Here is a 16,912-nt window from a genome sequence, read left to right as displayed (position 1 = left end):
CCATCCCCGTGCCCCTTGACGAACTACGAGGTACTGCGGCGTTCCCATAGCTAAGGTCATAGGTCACCAGATAAGATAATTATTTATGCCGTAAAAATATTACATTTACTGTTCTCAACCTTTCCTCTATTCTCATGTTGGTATTTCCCACGTTTAACAATGTTTGGCGTTTTAGCAAACGTGACCGGGTCATGTTGGCAGTGTCGACAAATGAAAAGTTCTGCACTGATAAGAGCGCGATGCACCAGTTCGCTTCTACTTTTTAAAATATAAATGAAAACATTACGAAATTTCATCCAACCGGATGAATATATACGTTATCGGTCGTTCCTGTTCCGTTATATTATGATTATAATTTCGTAATTTTCGAAATTAATAAAACACGACATAGTATCGCAGTACCTAATATTAATCGACGTTAATGAAAGTTTGCTTGGCTGTATGTCGATAGGATTTTATGTTAACGAAAGAAACATATATATATATATATGTTTTTTCTTATCACTAGACAAATAAAACTCGCGATATCAAACGGCATCGCGTTGCAACAGCGCGACGCATTGATTATATACATCGCTACGAAAATATTGAACCTCGAGAATTCATAATAGCTCGTTACGCTTCGTAAATCGCGTCCGTACTTTATTGAACGGATAAGAAGCCAAAAAAAAAAGCGCGAAAAAGCCCACAAAGTATACAAAATAACTACTCGGAGTTATTGAAATAGAAATAAGAAATTATTTTAAAAAATTTCCCAAATAATTTTTCTTCACTTTCCCACAGGTTCGCCATAATTTTTCCTCAGCGATTCCCATCGATATCGTCGATTGAGAGACACTGCATCAGATGACGGTCACTGCATTGTAGCTTGTAAAGTGAATGAAAGTAAAAATAAAAAATATGAAAAAGAGAAAGAAGTGACGTTTCGTGCAACAAGACTGCACCCTACATACAGCATAGAGAACAGCATATAGCTCAAGATAATTTTTTTTTACGATTATCCATATACCTACCGCGCATGCGCGCCGAGGCCCAATCTCGTGCATAATAACACGCATTATATTACATTAGATAAAAAAAATCCCGACGTCCGTTACGAATAACCCATAGAGACGCTTACCGTCTCGAAAGATCCAAACCGCGATGACGTGCAATATAGTCCAATTAAAAGGACATCCTTTCAGCGAATGTCCACGCACGTATTTCCAATTTTATTTCCATATGATCGCTTTTACTTGCCGGCCTGCCAGACGCTAAATACAGATATACTGTACACGGTAAGTCCCACTAGACTCATTCCGTCCATAATACGTGCCTGTACAATGTGGTCTAAAAAAAAGAGTTCAGACTACCAGTAGACGTGCTCAGCAAGAAGTTCACTTTTAATTAAGCCCCCATTATTACAGGTGTAACGTGCACGATCGGCGCATCAAGAAAGTCACGACACGCCCATGCGCCAAGATAACTCATATCGTCGCACAACCTGTTTTCATTCTTGTGACTCGCTCAACACGGAGTCCCGATATGGGTTTGCATGCGCGCATCGAGAAAGACGGAGATAGCGAATGAGAAGAAAAAAAAAAGACTCGACAATTCGCACCTTTATCCTACAGACGAATCGGTAATATTCACGTATATTCATTCTCTTCGCTCGGAATTCCTAGAGCTCCTCTATCTCATCGGTCTGTGTCTACGGGTAATAGTCTCCGCGTTAACTTTGCTTCTCTATTTTCCTGCTCTCCCGGCAGTAGCCAAGGCATCTAAGCCCAGGGCCGTACCTAGACAAAGTCCTAGGACGTTCTCGTACGACACCTGGGGTATACCTTATGGCGTGTACTGGGCTTTAATGGCGCGAAGCGAGAAGAAAAAATATTTGATAAAAAAAAAGGAGCTCGACAGCTGTTCCTCCCGTATTGGCTTGATTCGTCCAACTTGGTAAAACGTCACTTTCGTACGACACCTCAAAGTAACAGGACGGACTCGCATTTTCGAACTCGTCGTACTACCAGTTTGAATCTTGTCCACTTTATCTACGACTACTCCCACAACCTTGGCGGCTCCTGAGTTCAAGAACATGCATCAGCCGACACTTGGAAAATACGTACAGCCAACAGTTGCATCCTTTCTACAGGGTGCGTCGATTAATTTTACCCATCGGCTGTGCGGGATATTTGAGTGGGAGAAAAAAATTTATAAAGACAAAATTCCGTCAGGTGTAATCAAAAGTGATGATTTTGTAATTCTTCGAGGAATTTTCACTGTACAACTTTTTTTTTGAAAATAAATTTTTTATCGTATACCACCGGTTGTTTCAACTTGAATCCCCTTTGGGACGTTTTACGTTTATGGGATACGGTACGTTCGAACGTATTTTTTCAAAGGTATCACCCTGTATAACGCTTCGCGCTATATCACCGTCCTGTAAGTTATTACTACCACTTCCAGTTAGTCCCCGCATTTCATCTACCATCCATTTTCGTTTTATTTTAACGTTTTGCTACTTTGCGGCCAACTCGGCCGTCTCGCAAGGATTCTGCCATTGAACAACGCCCTGGGTACCTTGTTTTGCCTTCTTTGCAGATGTACGTGAGGAACTTGAGATTCGCTGCATCAGGATCTGTGATCCTTATGAAATCCTTCGTCCGCCATTGCTCGTTCGTATTGAATTATATCCAGACGTGTCGTCAGTGTCGTGAAAAAATTTTTTTTTCACTGTTACCTACGTGTACTTGGGCGAAATTTCAATTTCGATAATTGACAAATCGTCGACAAAGGTATTTTATACGAATAACAATCAGTCGCAAGAATATCAATTAAATTGAAACCTTGTCGTTCGATCGATATTCCACTTTGTACAGACAGGCGAATAAATAAACGCTTCATATATAGAAAGAAATTCTATTTCTCGACCGTACTTCGCGTAGAGTATAAATAAAACATAAAAAGCTGCCTACTGATATTCAAAACTTTTGGCCAAAATTATCACGTGCATAAACCACGTCGTTAATTAGTCTAAGAAAATTTCGTTTGCGACAGCAAAAAATTAACAAATTTAATTAACAAAGCTTCGGAGGTCCATAGAGTGTTGGACCTGCTGACAATCAGCTGTTCGGAGAAAATGAAAGTGCTGGAGGTGGAAGTCCACTTTTCAATGAGACTTTATACAGGGTGATCCGTAAAGAGATAAACGGCATCGTACAAAAACATTCTACCTTAAGCAAGTTGTATCATTCCTGTTTTTCAAGAGTCAATCTCCTCTGGATATTCAATAGAAAAAAAGGAGCCGCCAGTTTCCTGGTACCGAAAATTATACCAAATGACTCATAGCTGGTAAGACGACCGTTTGGCCGATGTATTTAGTTTTTGGTTCAGCAAATAACGAATTTTTGTAATTTATCTCATTAAATTGCATGCTCTTCGCTGTAGGTACGTGAACCACAAATTTATTTATATATATATATATATATATATATATATTTACGTATATAATGAAAGGCTCGCATCCAAACTGCCAAAAGATACAGAGAGATGATTTTCGGTTCGCATTTCGTATTCGCAAAGTAATACGACGTTGCTTTACGATGCAAACAATTCCACATATGAGATGATAATAAGAGTAAATGTATTCAGGCCGAGGCAGTTATTTAGCTAATGACGGCGAACGCCCGCGGATCGGGTTTAAGGCGGCATTCACAGAGGGATAAAAAAATAAGGAATGCCAACTAAAATATATCTACGTACTGAAGGCAGTTACGAAAAGTAGTAAATATAATGTATAACCTAGAAGTACACGTCAGGTTTTGCGTAACGACGTAGCCTCAAATATTTTCGTAGAAAGATCGAATTGCGAAATCGGCATATATTTACAGTTGTGAACAGTGCCTAAAATCGTATAGAACGTAACCGAAGGTGAAGCGGAGACGTAAGAAAAGAGCGAGAGGAAGAAACGGGCTGATTTTATGGACCCTCATTATCAGCTTCGCTTGTTCGTCTTTTTCCATGTTTCTTTCTTGCCCGCGGTGCCCACGAATCCTGTACCGACTTGCCAAACGTACCGAACCGTATAACGAGAGATCCTTACGGCGGGTTTACAAAGTAAAATACGCGGAAAGAGTTGGGATAATTTTTTGTGGGATTTTGAATTAATAATATTGTATTAAAATTTACTTAGTACAGAATCAATATGTAATCTTGAGTATCGATTGGACTTTAGATGCAAATGTAGATGCTGATAAGATCTGAAAGATTATCGAGGAAGCGAGAAATAATGTTAAAAAATTCAAAGGACGAAAAGTGGAAATGATTGAATATGTCTGATTGCAATCCGGAGTTCATTCTTTAAGCGTTATTGGTATCTGATAATGGTGCGCATGTACGTGGTTCTCGTAATCAGTCGTAACATGCATGTGCGCGATATAGTCGAATTTCGAAATTTATTTGGATTCTGTAGGGTGGCATTAAAAAAATTTTTGTATGTAAAAATCTAATCGATAACAAGGCCTTGTGGGCTTTTAGGCGCACTTCAAGTCGCCGCGACATCCACGGGATGAATATTCAACGCGTTTATTTCGGTTTTGCATTTACATGAAGATTCTACCGCCCAGTTAACGGCACTTTCTTGCATTATTGTCAGTCGTGCGTACGATCGTTGAATACTAGAGGGTCTGAGATTGAGGTGAAATTTCGAAAATATCTTCGTCGGTGCCAGGCGGATTTGAAACGGCAAATAAATTCTCAACGGGCGTTCAAAGACAGCGAATAAAGGGACCAAAACAGGAGCACGAGCGAAAAATAGACGATTTAATTGGGAATAACGAGAAATGCGTTCTTCCTTCTTTTTTTTCGACTTACGGTCTCAGGAGGTTCCTGAAATCTTCTTTCAAACCTCAAAGTGAAAGATACGAAAACATCTGCGACGTACGGCACAAATGAGAACTCGAATTGCATGGGAATACGTCTTCACTGACTTCTACTCAGCGTAGGAACATCGAGGTACAACGAAGGAAGAAAATTTTCACTCTAATATAGCAGCTGTTCGAACCTTCCCCAGAGTCATACAAAAAAGTTCCTGAATGAGATGAAACCGGTAATAACCCCTCTTTTGCATTTCTCCGAATAGACAGACAAATATTTTATGGATCAAAACGGCCCAGTGTGCACGTCACGAGTTGACTACTTTTCCCATAAGAACAACGACCGATTCTCTACCGTTGATAAGACAGTTATCAGTTCGAACACTCGTAAAAAAAAAGACGAGTTATGAAAGTTTAAAATAAAATAAGACTCAAAGCAAATTCGTACCTGTCATTTGCGTAATTGTGGACGGTCAATAGACGGCGCAACGTCGCAATGGGTCGCAGTCAAAATACTTGAGCGTCTTCCTTCAAAAATAGCTGGATGCCACGAAAAACCAAATGGTCTCTGCTTCTTTTTTCTCTGTCCTTTCTTTATTTTCCTCCACGCTTTCACTGCCAGTTCTTTCTTAGACGCGAGGGTGCGGATGCGCCTGAACCCATCGGATACCGCAGCGACCTCTTTATTTTCGGGGTGCGTCCTTGACGTTCACGAGGTTGCAACAAGCTGGTGCATCGACATTTCAATAATCCCTCAGACGTCCCAGACAATAACACGCACGTCACACCTTTCTGGCTAACCTCACAAAACAGAAGCTTGCATATCCAATACGTACGCTTACTGTATTACGTACTTGTGGCTCCCACGAAAGAAATACGTCTCGCGTGTATCACTTCTCCGTATCACGTGTACGTGAAAGCCCGCGATTAAAAGTGAACAAAGTATATCTTAATAAAAGTCACGAGTTTATCATAAAAAACTACATAGCAAACAACAATAACAACAAAATCACGATATTGTTGTACGTTTCGTTGTATCCCACATATCACCCTCTATGCGTTTAAACTGATATTCCAGTAGGAGCAGGACACTCGGTCTGTATTTACAATCGTCGAAAAATGCTTCGTAACCTCAAATCTTCCAATCATCTACATACATAGATCTCTAAAGGAATTCTCATAAAAGCTTCTACTTCAAGTTAAAAATCCGCGCACTCACAGACCTCTCACTACCTTCTCCAAACAACACTAACCTCTTTACCATCGAGCCAATTTACACGAGCATAAAGTACTTCTCGTCTATACTAAATATTTATCCTAAAAGACAGCGCGCCACGATACAAACGGCGATAGTCACGTCTGAACGGTAAGTGTCATACCAACGACATAACCAAATATCTCTACGGGACGAGATACTGAATAAAAGCCAGTACGGACACGAGGGACGATATTAATAGTGCAATGTCCAAAATAAGCGTCCGTAAGATGCTCGATGCTCTCGGGTCTGCGGTTCACGCGCGACTGAAGTGATCCGAAGAGCGCGCGTCAAACGAAACCGAAACTCAAACTCCGCTCTTCCACTCCGGCGCGGCGTCCGCTCTTCGTTTCTCCTCTTGTACGTAGCAGCCCTTCACTCCCCTGCCCCTCTTCCCACTGCCCCTTCCACCCTTTCTCATTCGCTCTTCTCACTCTCTTCCCTCAATTCCACACACATGCGCATTCCTCTGACTTCTTCTAGTCCCCGTTCCTTTACACTCTCTCTCTCTCTCTCTCTCTCTCTTTCTCTCTCTCCCTTCAATCACTAGCTCTCCCTCTCTCAATATTTCTATACCCTTTCAGTCAACGACAACTTCTCCCTCTAACAGTCACTCTCTCACCCGCTCGCCAGACTCTTCACTCCTCGCTAACTCTGCTCTACTCTTCCCTTCTTCACTGTTATGCTATGTTATGTTCTCTTTACCAAACACTGCGCAGTCCACACTGCGCCGGCTGGATGGTGCGTCTATGGTGCACACGCTTTTACTCTTTGCCACTCCGATGGCCGCCCTATCCAAAACTAGTGGCCTGGTCCTTAGCTCGTTTGGCGACTGGCAAAAACTGAGTCGTGCCATTCGTGAAGTACCGATCGCCGACTATCCCCCACTATTATGAGAATACCGGTCTCGTGCGTATATCGCGAGCGTACTTGGCCTCAGGCGTCGCGACGCTTACGCTTCGCATCTTCTCTCGTACGTTTGTTTCCAATCTTATACTCTGATTTGTTCAACCCTAATTCATCTTGGTACGCATGAAAACAAGACTTTGGTAAATTGATAGATATCGATTTTTAATGTTTTTTTTATCAATACTTATATAACAGAATTCAATTGTTCAATCGTTCTCAATGGTACCGACTTCTTGGATGAGACGGAAAGCAGGTTTTTAATGAAAGTGAGGTGAATCTTGTAGAAAGTATCGGATACCCCTTTCTCGTCTATATATATATACAGCTGTTGCATCTTCCGACGTTCTATTGCTGGAAGGACTAGGTTATCTTAATTGGCACGGAATTCATTTTCATAGCTATTACTCTTCGTCATGACACGGCATTGGGCTCCCTGATGATATCCGCTTATAAAGCTACTTCGACCGCAATAATTATGGGCAAAGTAAAGCTGATTTTTTTCCAACAGGAGAAAATACTTCATTTTTAAATTATCCGTATTTAAAAACAAATAGATAAATGCATCCATCCTCTCCCACTGTGTATCTAAATACATGACAAATATACTTAAGTACCACATCCAGTTACAATCATAATGGTTCAACAGAATCATATAGGTTCCGAGTCCAGAGTGCTTATCGATCCGCAATGAAAATGACGATCGACACAGGGTATAGCAGGTATCCCTGCAGCCCTCGATTATTTGGTGACGCGTCATCCCTAGGAAAATCGTATTACAAGTATTCCGCGATTCCCCGGGTTAATAGAAAAAAAATGTTTAACAAGAAAAAAAAAGATAGTAACCCCTAAATAAAACATCCCTTAATATCCTGACTGATCTGTATTTTCATTTTGAAAAAAAAAAATTTTTCCACGCGCAGTGCCACTTTTTCGTCTTCGTTCAGCAACTCACCCGATCCCCATTACTTTAGCATTCCGTCCGAGTATCGCGTTGTACATCCTAGTACACGTCTTGTGTCCTCATGGAGAGCCAATGCTGCCAACTCGCGTACACATGTGACTGTTAACGCGTAGCCATATCTATAAACGTGTGAGACTCGATAAAACGTATTGTTAGTATGTACGTATATATCTGCGTACTAAGAGCGCGTGGACATTTGCGCGAGCGAAACAGCAGAGCATCGCCGTAGTGCGTGGCTATAAGGAGTCACGGTACCGTTATGTGAACATCGCCGTCAGAATCTTCTATTGACCGAAGAACGGAACGGTAGATTAAAGGCGACGACACCACCCGTAACCATACTCGTCATCCCGTCGTTAAAGATAGGTTAGGTTGGAGTCATCGGATGTTTAAGATTTTTCCAGCAACGTTATTGCGGGATTTCTTTTTAGGTTAGGTTAGATTTTCCCATAGCGCATCGTAGGGAATTTTACGTGCGCGGCTGTAGGGACGCAGGACGATTGGTAGGAAAGTTTGTGTCGTGATATTTAACCAATTCAATGTATATGAGTATGCCGCGTTGCATTGTGGGAGTCGCTAAAGATAGCGAGGACAGGAATTAACGGCGGCTCCCTCTATGTCAATCAGGAAATGCATGACAATTATTGTTGTCTGGCCCACATATCATGGGAGTAATCCTTCCTCTCTGTGAGATCATTATTTTTAACGTATTTTTACGCTCGCGCTGCTTTAATTGGACTTGATTGTGTACTTTAATGCTAATATAGTCTTTCTTTTAATATTCTTAATCTTGTTTATCCGTTTTTCATACGACGAGGGAGATTGCCGAGTGGATTTGTAGGAGATTCGAGGCGTTCGATGCCGGGGACTTTTTTCGTTGGGACTTTACGAGAGCGGGCGACAGAAAATATTATTTAATTAATTTGTTTATCATTAAAGCGACAATAGCCGGAGTGGATGTATCGTTTGCCCTAAATAACAGAGATATTAATATCGTCTGCCAATAAAAAGTAAATACGACGGCGTCCATCTACGTTAAGCTCTCTTAAACAATTAGGTCGTAAAGGTGCGCTCACAACGTGCTTGGATTTTTTTGACACTAAAAAAAAAATTTTTTTTCTAAAAATAATCAATTTTCAACCGTGGACTCAATATTTGAAAAATCCCCACATTTTCAACCCCTTACTAAATTACTTTCTCCAGAGTGTATTATGAAAATCAGTTTTATGTTGTTAAAAAGAAAAAAAAAATTTTTATGCTGTCGAAAAGCGAATACAAAAATTTGTTAACAGTCGATCCTTAAGAAAAATGAAAATTGACATCAGCCCTGGCTGCTTCAACGAGATCGCATGGCTGATGCTTTATTGCGCAGCGAATTCCTCCCTCGTTACCAAAGGCATAAAATACGAAGACACCGAGTAAAGTGTGACAGTGTTATTGCAGTAGAGCACTGGCATTAGAGTAGCGGAGATCGCAGTGCGTTGAACCAAAGCAAGCTGACGATGAATCGTCATTAGGCAGATGGACTGGAGTCCGCGACTTCATTGGGAAACGAGACGCTGTGGCCCAGATATCGAAGCAAATACAATTCGCGTGTTTATCCTTATCGTCGTGTCTTACGAATATGATCGTTTCATCCGTTTAAACAGAGATTCGATAAAAGTCAAAGTGTGGCATATAAAAAAAATGTATTACAGTCCCAACCGCCTGGCGATCCTAACGGGCACTGTTTTTGATTTTTCAATTACCTTTTGAGAAACTGATACGAAAGAATGAAATTTTTCAATAATAATAATATCACGTGAATGACCCAAAATGCATATTCCAAGTACACACGTGCATCCACGTCAATGCATGCCCCCTGTAAAACAATGTTAATTATCATACGCAAGCATTTCTACTGTCAGATAAGGTTACCTTATCTAAATATATTTGGACAGTCCGTTCCAAGAAGGCAATTACGGGTAAATTAGTAAATTAGCCGCGGCATGGTATTGTCGAAACTAGATTGGAATCTGTACCTTCTACTGGAGTCACTTTCGTGCCAGACTGTCTGGACCCGCCGCTATGCTTTTCATTGTCGTTGCGTAACGTTACGGTAATACGAAAGACCCTTATTAATTTTCAGTATCACCAGCACGATCCTTGACAACGGTTCGTCGTACCTGACGTATGAAAGCCACGTGGGCGAATGACAGATAAAGAAATAAAAATATTTTCAGTAAAATTTTGCAGCATCCCTTTCACACCACAGTATAACCGATAAGAATTTATGATTAAAAAATTGAATATATTTATAAAATCACACTAAAAATTTTGATAACTTTTCATTTCTAATATAAACACGTGATGTATGCTAACTCGTGAAATCGGATTGCCAATGGCTAAAACGAGTACACAGAAACCAAGAACTCGAGTACGTATAGAAATTCAATCGTATGCGAATGCAAAATTAGGTAACGCGTTTGCGATTTCGAAAGCATGAAGTTGCCTCATTTTCATCCGTGTTTTCGAATTTCTCATGCCTGCCGGTGCTGAATTATTGATAGGCAGACCGAGCCGATCGCCGCGGCTAGAAGTCGAGAGGAATCTAGATACCTAAATCTAAATAGTTAATGGACGAGACAGACAGGAATAAGATTAACTGTCAAAAAAAACTTCCACGACACGTGACCTCGTACGTAACAGTCGCGTAAGCCCATAATTTGAATAAAAGGATAAAAAATTTTTTTCATGAATTTTAATACGGCACTCGTAACCTCAAAAACAGACGTACCGAATAAGCGTATAACATAGTGTGAGTAAATTTTATTTATTCCCATCTTCTTCCCACGAATCCTTTCCCAGAATCAAGCTAACCAGAAGGCACGGTCCAAGTGTCAAACGCGGTGAATAGGGTCGTCGGATACCGGAGACCCGAAAGATGCTACAGGGTGATCCATCTCTCTCTGTCTTTGGTAGGGGAACAAAGTGCCCGAATCTCAGAGGGGTTGAGATAAACCAAGGAAGAGATAATAAAGTGGTACGAGAGCAAAGAGGAGAAGAAATAAGATATATAGGATCAAGCCTGAGATTCCGTCTTGCTCTAGAATGAAACGGTGGGCGACCTTGTCTCGTGACGTAACCAGCCGTCTAGACGAGATCCACCACTTTGAATGTATCCCCGGATTAAATTCGAAACCAAAAAATTCAAAACAAACCGGAACCCGATCCGCCGCGAGGAAGACTCATGATGATAATTTAAATAAGATCTATCCAACAGACTGACCCAGTCGCCCGTGAAAATCGCCTTGAAGTTTTACCTAGAATCGTCGTTCCCCCTATCGAAATTAATTTTGAATAATAAATGTAATTTTATAAAATTAATTTTTGTAATTATATATATTAAATTTTATCTATATATATACACACACTTATATATACACTATATATATATATATACTTATATATACACTATATACACATATATATACACACATAATATATATATATATATATATATATACACAATAGTTGTGCACGTGTCGCCGCACGCGGAACGTGCAGACGCTTGGCAAACCGCACCCAATCATCCTTCGCCATCCTTTCACTAAAGTCCGCTGAACTTCCTGAGGTTCGAGAAATGAATTTACAGAATCGAAAGTCAGTCTACGCCCCTTGTTGGCGAGGAGCCTTAATGTCGCTCTTCTGGCAGCGACCGTCTGCTGCTCCTGGAAGAATCAGCGACTGCACGATAAGTAGTTGGTGACTGCGAAACGACTAGTCAGTCGAATGGCGAGTGACCCTTACCACGACCGGTCGTGAAAATAATAAGATGACGAGACGAAGAGATTGGCTCGGGCGGTACTCAAAGTATTTTTGGTGGAGCATGTAGGTCAGAGTGCGAAACGAGCCTTAAAGCCTGGGAGGATGTCAGCATACAGATTGAAACACAATCAATTTAACGAAGCGAATCAGGACGGTGAGGGCCAAGGGCAAATCTTTTAACTTTGAATTTCTGCTTCCATACGTCGTCCATGAAAACCGGAAGGTCAAACGTCGTATAATTTACCCAGATTGCGAGGTTACCTTATATTAAAAATAATTCCACGAAAAATATATTACTTTTAACGATAAAAATCACTCCGCTGATCGGTCAATGTATTTGTAGAAAAAAAAAAAAAAAAAAAAATTGACCCGGGTCACGAGTGCCAAAAATTAAATTTACCTAGGGGAATCCCCTAGACTTTCACTGGGAATCCCAGTACAGATTAGCTATGGACTCGGCCAACGGATGAATTCGCAAAAATTAGAGTTCAGAGAAATAAAAAAAAATCCTTCACCGTGATCGATCGTAAGACCTCAAGAATCCCTTCGCGAAAGAATTTCTTTTAATTTCTCCCACCAGCCTTTTTCCACTTTCACGTAATTTAAAGCGTCACTTCGTAACCACTAGGTAGACGTCTCTTCCCGATCGTCACCGAGCGCCAGGACGGTAACACAGATAGATGGCAGCGATAGGGACGTTCAGGACAGAAATACATTCCCTAGAAGCACCTTGCGGCGCGAACCATGAATACACCAAGTAACCAACTAGTAACCCAGACTTTAGTATTCCTCGGATGTCGTTTCGTACGAGACTTCCTCATTCCAGACTTCAGCTATTGTCAAGCTTTTCTCTCTACGCGGTTGGATACCCTGTCAGCACACAGTCTGCCCCTACACTCTCGCTCCTCATTAACACGTAATTTCGATCCCTGGATTTTCATACCTTTTTTCCCGAAACTTTTTCACTCCTCGCACTTACTTTCGCCTTATGTATTTTATAGGTTAACTCGCTGTATCGCTTTTTCTTAGCGCGACATTTCCTCACTGAAAATTCAACGTTGTCTTATCGACCGAATAACAACACGCAACACACATTGTGAATATATATTAAATTCAGGTTATACCTGTATAAAATGATTCCGCTATACATAATGTATGCCGATTACATTATTTCAAATCATTGTCATTCAGACTGCCGCGATTCCACAGAGTTTTCGAGTTATCGCACTCTCGCCTAGTGAAATCTATACGAAGTAGATCGTCTTTCGAAAAGTCTCAAACGAAAGTGGAAACTCGCTGGCTCTGTTTGAGTTGGTGCTGGCGTTGAAAAAAAAAAAACTTTTTTTTAGTATTATTATCTACAGGGAATAATACTTAAAAAATTTCGAATGCTCCCGACTACCTGGACGAAAACACTCAGGCACCGCAAGCCTCGTACACACGTACCCAACTGAGTACATTCGTGTCTATATACACGGGATGCATAATGAATGAGCATTCGAAACCCAGGAGCCACGGAGATGGTGGAAGAGACGGCTGACACCGATTTCTTAATTTACCGTACACACCTGATACCGAACTTGCGCAACGATTTTAACCGGTCTTTTTATTTAACCCGGTGCGCCACACGTTCGAGAATCGAATTGACGACGGGAACAAAAAAAACATAGGATCGTAATAAAATTACGTATCTATCGTTCATGCGTAGACGCTTCACCTGCTTCGCATCTTAAATAATTTCTCAATACAATCGACTGCTAAGATCATCGAGTGAAAATCGTGATTGTAATTCGAAAAAACATTTTATTAGGCTAAAGCCGCATTTTTATGAGATATATACTGATAACCGATCGCCAGTTACTTATCGTATACCCTATATACGAGAATTTTGTTACTAGTGCCATTTAAGGTCGTAGGTTATTCCTGAAAATTAATGGAGATTTAATTTTAGGTGGCTGTATGTATATATGACTCTCGCGAATATTGCGAAATTCGCGAATATCCCCGTTGGCTGTTTTGTATGACGGGTATCGATTAATGTATATTATCGACGGAATCGAGAAACACATACGTTGAATTTCTCTATCACGTGTGGGAAGATGACAATGCACTAGTGGCCTCGCGCCCAATACGTCTCGTGTGTGTACCACGTCGGTATTCACATACGGTGACTTCTCCCACATGCTCAGTCGCCTCTCTTGATATTTTACTCTACGCTACGATCATGATCGTAGCTACGTAGTTTCGTATGATAAATATAAAATATAAATATCCCATATCACTGAGATCCCTCGCGTATCGATATATCGATCGATCGATATACAGTAGAAATATCCCTATTGAAAAAAAAAAGAAAAACTTACAAAAAAAAAAGTTTTTTTTTTCAATTTGTCAATTTTGAATTATTTATCAAAAACGGCCCTAGTTACCACGTAAAAAACAATTTCATTTTTTATCAAATCCTATAAAAATCGACAAAAAACAGAAACGTAAAAATTAATTAATTTTCACAAATCGATAATGATAATAACATTTTTTTATTAAACAAATACGAAACATACTTATCGCTTACAGTATATCTATGGCGTGATGGTCACGAGTGAATTTATAAGCGTCGAGTTACCCAGCAATTGTACACCCCTGTTCACGAATCAAACAGTCTGGAATTAATCGGGCGATTCTCTACGTGCATTGTCCTACGATAGAAACGAGATGATATCCACATACCTAACACGTGCTAGGAGTGAGAACAGTGCGAATCTGAGTTTACTTTGTTGCAAAGTGGGTCATTCCGTCTTACGTAGACGGCGTCGTCACGCGACGCGATCTCGTGCAAATTTTCATCGATCGACTCGATAGCGATAAAGGCGTCGCACGTCATCGCGATCGTAGCTGCCACTGCGATTAACGAGGGGTATTTCACACGTCGAGATAGCCAGTATAAATATAAGGATTAAGAAACGATGCTCATCAGACCTGACTGTTCAGCTTAGAATTCAAAAGAAAACGCATATATGATACGTATATACATAGGGTGTATATAGATATATCTTCTTACATATACGTCTTGTGTTTTCCCGAGCTTTTATTTTTGAGTCGCTCTTCACATTTCCTTCGTTATCTTTCTTCTCCCTCTATCCAGCTTTCTTCTCATCGTTACTCTCTCCTACGAAGGCAGCTTCGAGCGACCACGCGTGGCCACTCGGAGAGAACGTCAGTAACTTGACACAGTGCTCAGGGCGTGCCGGACCAGGATTTATTAAATAATTTTTGTACCTCGGTATCTTTATTTTTTTACTTCATCTTTTTCCTCTCTTTTTTTTCCACGTCGCAACGTTATGACCAACTTGAAAAAATGTTCGTTGATTTTCAAATGCATCTAGCCTAGACTACTGTCTTGGGTATACACTGTGCACACAGTGTATGGTGCACGAAGTCACGAGTGCACGTGCACCTGACTTAGTTATGCTATGTACTCGTACGGTGCCAACGGTAAACCCCCTCGGACATGAATGCCACCTTTTTTTTACGGCCCTGGAGGATTTTGCGAGACGTCGAAATGAACCCAGGGCATCTCATTTTTTCCCTTACCCTTCAACTCTTACGTATACCTAGTGTCCCCTCTGTTAAAGCCAGACACGTCCTATGTCCCCTAAAACGTACGTCTCTTACGAACGAGATGCTCGAATAAATCAGACTTTTTAAACCCGCGAAAATTCAAATTTGCAAACCCTGCCTGTGCCAATTATCATCGCACCGTACCACCACTCAGTATAGTCAGAGATTGATATTGGTTTTTTAATCAAAAGAATTCAAATTCCCATTTACCTGTGCAGGTGTTTACGTTACGATTAAATTCTAGAATTCATCTTGCACCTTTCTCCCTTTACCCCTTCCTGCACTCTCTCGTCCTTTTTATTTTACGAATACAATAATTTTCCATTTCTCATCGACTGTCACGCATATATATATATATATATGTACACGCTTTAAGAGGACGAGACTAATTTACACATAAGGTCCAATTAAAAAGAATAAATTTCCAAAATTGCCAAAGGACTTGTGAAATACATATACCAACGTGAAAAAAAAACACCCTAGCAGGACTCTCGTTATCTGATCTACTTGAAACTTTCGTATATCTGAGCTACGTTAAATTTTCGTATATTTATATACCTGATTTATTTGTGATTCATACGAGGATCGTCACAACTTGCATCCAGAGCCTTGGCGCCATGCTCTATTGTCGTTTGCCATGTTGGGGGAGAGGAGCTTTTACGCGTTTCCCGGAAATTTTCAGTCTGCCGCACTTGGTTTCATCCCCTTTCGAAGAAACAGATTGCCTCGTCGCTTCGGACTAGCTTATGGTACGAGCGAATATTTTTATCTGAAGAAAGTTCGTATGTTGTATCTATGTGGGTTTTATATACAGGGTGTTCCGAAACTACCTGACCCGGTGGGTATAGCGGTGTTCGGGAGACTTCACTGATCACGAAAATGACCTTCTTTTTGTCCGGAAGGTCATAGTTTTTAAATGGGAGCAGGTCAAAGTTGACCAATCAGAGGGAGGCTTCAAGAGGAACGTAGGCACCTGCGAACTCTGAGTTTTCTTCCCTCGCTTTTGTTTCTCGGTGGCTTCGGGCAGGATGACGTCAGCCGAAGACATGCCTATTGGAAACAAGAAACAAGCTACCGAGAAACAAAAGCCAGGGAAGAAAACTCAAGTGTTCGTAGGTGCCTACGTTTCTCTTGACGCCTCGTTCTGATTGGTCAACTTTGACCTGCTCCCATTTAAAAACTATGACCTTCCGGACAAAAAGAAGGTCATTTTCGTGATCAGTGAAGTCTCCCGAACACCGCTATACCCACCGGGTCAGGTAGTTTCGGAACACCCTGTATATAAAACCCACATAGATACAACATACGAACTTTCTTCAGATAAAAATATTCGCTCGTACCATAAGCTAGTCCGAAGCGACGAGGCAATCTGTTTCTTCGAAAGGGGATGAAACCAAGTGCGGCAGACTGAAAATTTCCGGGAAACGCGTAAAAGCTCCTCTCCCCCAACATGGCAAACGACAATAGAGCATGGCGCCAAGGCTCTGGATGCAAGTTGTGACGATCCTC

At 40.9% G+C, this 16,912-nt stretch overlaps 1 protein-coding gene across 5 annotated transcripts in view; it reads right to left on the bottom strand.

Moving 5' to 3' along the window:
* The window catches only part of LOC107264225 (solute carrier organic anion transporter family member 3A1), a 48,325-nt gene that overhangs the window by 23,469 nt on the left and 7,944 nt on the right, over nt 1-16,912 (bottom strand). The window contains exon 1 of one of the 5 annotated variants that reach the window (XM_015732248.2): nt 6,814-6,940. The exons of 2 other annotated variants lie outside the window; for them this stretch is intronic. The gene's annotated coding sequence lies outside the window, so the exon portion shown is untranslated. Of the gene's footprint in view, nt 1-5,301; nt 6,480-6,813; nt 6,941-16,912 lie in introns of those variants that run through there. 2 more of the 5 variants (XM_025081348.1, XM_015732245.2) reach the window with 2 other exon arrangements.

Source organism: Cephus cinctus, unplaced genomic scaffold (genome assembly GCF_000341935.2).
Source record: "Cephus cinctus unplaced genomic scaffold, Ccin1 Ccin1_scaffold0168, whole genome shotgun sequence".
In the NCBI taxonomy this organism is placed as follows: Eukaryota; Metazoa; Arthropoda; class Insecta; order Hymenoptera; family Cephidae; genus Cephus; species Cephus cinctus.
Note: the sequence above shows the minus strand (reverse complement) of the source record. Positions and strands in the feature narration are given on the sequence as shown.